Here is a 3,463-nt window from a genome sequence, read left to right as displayed (position 1 = left end):
GAGTGAATTGGATGCTATTTCGCAAATTCCAGTCGTTTGCGAATATCAAGACGTCTTTCCAGAAGAGCTTCCAAGAATGCCTCCGCACCGGCCAGTTGAATTCGTTATTGATCTTGAGCCTGGCACGGAACCTATGTGCAAACGTCCTTACAAGCTCGGACCTGAAGAGTTGAAGGAGCTCAAGAAGCAACTCGATATTCAAGAGAAAATGGGTCTCATCCGGCCCAGTTCTTCTCCGTGGGGTTGTGGTGTTCTTTTTGTGAAGAAGAAGGATGGAACGGACCGACTTTGTGTTGATTACCGTCCAGTGAACAAGAAGACCATCAAGAACAAATACCCACTTCCCAACATCAATGAGCTGTTCGAACAACTCAAAGGTGCCCAAGTATTCTCCAAGCTTGATCTCTGTATGGGTTATCATCAGATTCGAATCCATGAGCAAGATATTCCCAAGACGGCTTTCAGGACAAGCTTTGGTTCTTATGAATACACTGTCATGTCTTTTGGCCTCGTCAACGCTCCTCCGACGTTCTCTCGCATGATGAACTTCATCTTCAACGCCTACACCAATGACTTCGTTTTGGTCTATCTCGACAACATTCTGGTTTTCTCGAAGAAAAAGGAAGATCATGCCAAGCACTTGCGTTTGGTTCTTGATAAGCTCAGGGAACATCAGTTCTACGCCAAGTTCTCCAAGTGTGAATTTTGGCTCGATGAGGTTCTTTATCTTGGTCATATCATCTTTGCCAACGGCATTGCCGTGAATCCTGAGAAGGTGTCTGCAATTGTGAATTGGGAACCTCCTCAGAACATGAAGCAACTCCGCAGTTTTCTCGGTCTCGCAAGCTATTGCCGAAGATTCGTTGAAAACTTTTCTAAAATCGCGAAGCCTCTCTCAAATCTTCTCCAGAAGAACGTCAAGTACGTTTGGTCTCCGGAGTGTGACATTGCTTTCAACACTTTGAAAGAGAAATTGATCACTGCTCCAGTTCTGACTCCACCTGATGAATCCAAGCCGTACGAGGTCTTTTGTGATGCCTCTCTCCAAGGTCTTGGCGCGGTATTGATGCAAGAGAAGAAAGTCGTTGCTTATACCTCTCGCCAGTTGAAGCCTAATGAGAAGAACTACCCCACTCATGATCTCGAGTTGGCGGCAGTTGTGCATGCTCTTTTGACTTGGAGACATCTTCTATTGGGAAGAAAAGTGGACATTTTCACTGATCACAAGAGTCTCAAGTACATCTTCACTCAGCCTAATCTCAACCTCAGGCAAACTCGATGGGTCGAAATGATTCAAGAGTATAATCTGAGTATTGAGTATACTCCAGGCAAGGCCAATGTGATTGCTGACGCTTTGAGCAGGAAAGCTTACTGCAACAGTATGATTCTCAAGCCTTATCAACCCGAGCTTTGTGAAGCTTTCCGCAAACTAAATCTGCAAGTTGTTCCCCAAGGTTTCCTCGCCAACCTTCAAGTCTCTTCTACCTTAGAAGACCAGATTCGCCAATCCCAGCTTCTTGATGTTATGGTGAAAAAGGTGAAGATTGGGATTGCCAAGAGTCAACCCAAGTACAAGTGCTACCGCCTTGATGACAAGGACACTCTCTTCTTCAAGGATCGTATTGTGGTACCCAAAGGTGACCTTCGTAAAGTGATCATGAACGAGGCTCACAATTCTCTCCTCTCCATCCACCCTAGGAGCACGAAGATGTATCAGGACCTCAAGCAGGCTTATTGGTGGACTCGAATGAAGCGCGAGATTGCTCAATTCGTGAATGAATGTGATGTCTGCAGAAGAGTGAAGGCAGAACACCAAAGGCCAGCAGGTCTCCTCCAACCTCTTGCCATTCCAGAATGGAAGTTTGACCACATTGAAATGGACTTCGTGACTGGGTTTCCAAAGTCCAAGCATGGAAATGATGCTATATTCGTTGTCATCGACAAACTCACCAAAGTGGCTCACTTTCTGCCTATTAAAGAGTCGATCACTGCAGCTCAATTGGCGGAAATCTATACCTCTCGTATTGTCTCTCTGCACGGTATTCCACAAGTGATCTCTTTAGACCGTGGCAACATCTTTACCTTGAAGTTTTGGGATTCTTTTCAGAAGGCCATGGGCACCAACATCCACTTCAGCACAGCATTCCATCCTCAAACTAGCGGTCAAGTCGAGCGTGTCAACCAGATTCTTGAAGATATGCTCAGGGCTTGTGTGATCTCCTTCGGCATGAAATGGGAGGATTGTCTTCCTTATGCTGAATTCTCCTACAACAACAGTTTTCAAGCAAGTTCGGGCAAGGCCCCATTCGAAATTCTGTATGGCAGGAAGTGCCGTACCCCTCTCAACTGGTCTGAAACCGGTGAACGTTAGCTTTTGGGTAATGACTTAATCACAGAGGCAGAAGAAATGTGCAAAGTCATTCGTGATAACATCAAAGCAGCCCAATCCCGTCAGAAGAGCTACTATGATAGTAAGCACCGTGATTTGGCTTTCGAGATCGGAGATCATGTTTACCTCCGCGTCTCTCCTATGAAAGGTACTCGTCGCTTCGGTATCAAAGGGAAGCTTGCCCCTAGATACGTGGGACCTTTCAAGATTGTCAGCAAGAGAGGCGACCTCACCTATCAACTCGAGCTTCCTTCAAACTTTGCAAATGTTCATGACGTGTTCCATGTCTCTCAGCTTCAAAAGTGCTCAAGACTCCTGACCGCACCGTCAACTTCGAGGACATTGAGCTCCAAGAAGATCTCTCTTATCGTGAGCACCCAGTTGCTATTCTTGAAGACACTGAACGCAAGACTCACAACAAGTCAATCAAATTTCTCAAAGTCAAGTGGTCACACCATTCCGACCGTGAAGCTACCTGGGAACGTGAGGATCACCTTTGTTCTGAGTACCCGGCATTCTTTCAGTCCTAGATCTCGGGACGAGATCCTTTCGTAGTGGTGGAGTGTTGTAACACCCCGGATGTAACTTTCCCTATTTGTACTCCAACTCTTGACGTTTCCGGCGTTAAGTTAATTTATTTCCTCAGGTTTGGGTCTTTGTCTCCGTGTGTTGTTATCGTTGTCATGCATCTCATATCATGTCATCATGTGCATTGCATTTGCATACGTGTTCGTCTCTTGCATTCGAGCATTTTCCCCGTTGTCCGTTTTGCATTCCGGCGCTTCGTTCTCCTCCGGTGGTCATTTCTAGCTTTCTTTCGTGTGTGGGGATTAAACATTTCCGGATTGGACCGAGACTTGCCAAGCAGCCTTGGTTTACTACCGGTAGACCGCCTGTCAAGTTTCGTTTCATTTGGACTTCGTTTGATACTCCAACGGTTAACCGAGGGACCGAAAAGGCCTCGTGTGTGTTGCATCCCAACACCCCTCCAATTTGGCCCAAAACCCACCTAAGTATTCTCCATCATCTAGATCGTTCGATCACGATCGCGTGGCCGAAAACCGCACCTCATTT

The sequence above is a fragment of the Triticum dicoccoides genome, chromosome 5A, assembly GCF_002162155.2.
Source record: "Triticum dicoccoides isolate Atlit2015 ecotype Zavitan chromosome 5A, WEW_v2.0, whole genome shotgun sequence".
NCBI lineage: Eukaryota > Viridiplantae > Streptophyta > Magnoliopsida > Poales > Poaceae > Triticum > Triticum dicoccoides.
Note: the sequence above shows the minus strand (reverse complement) of the source record.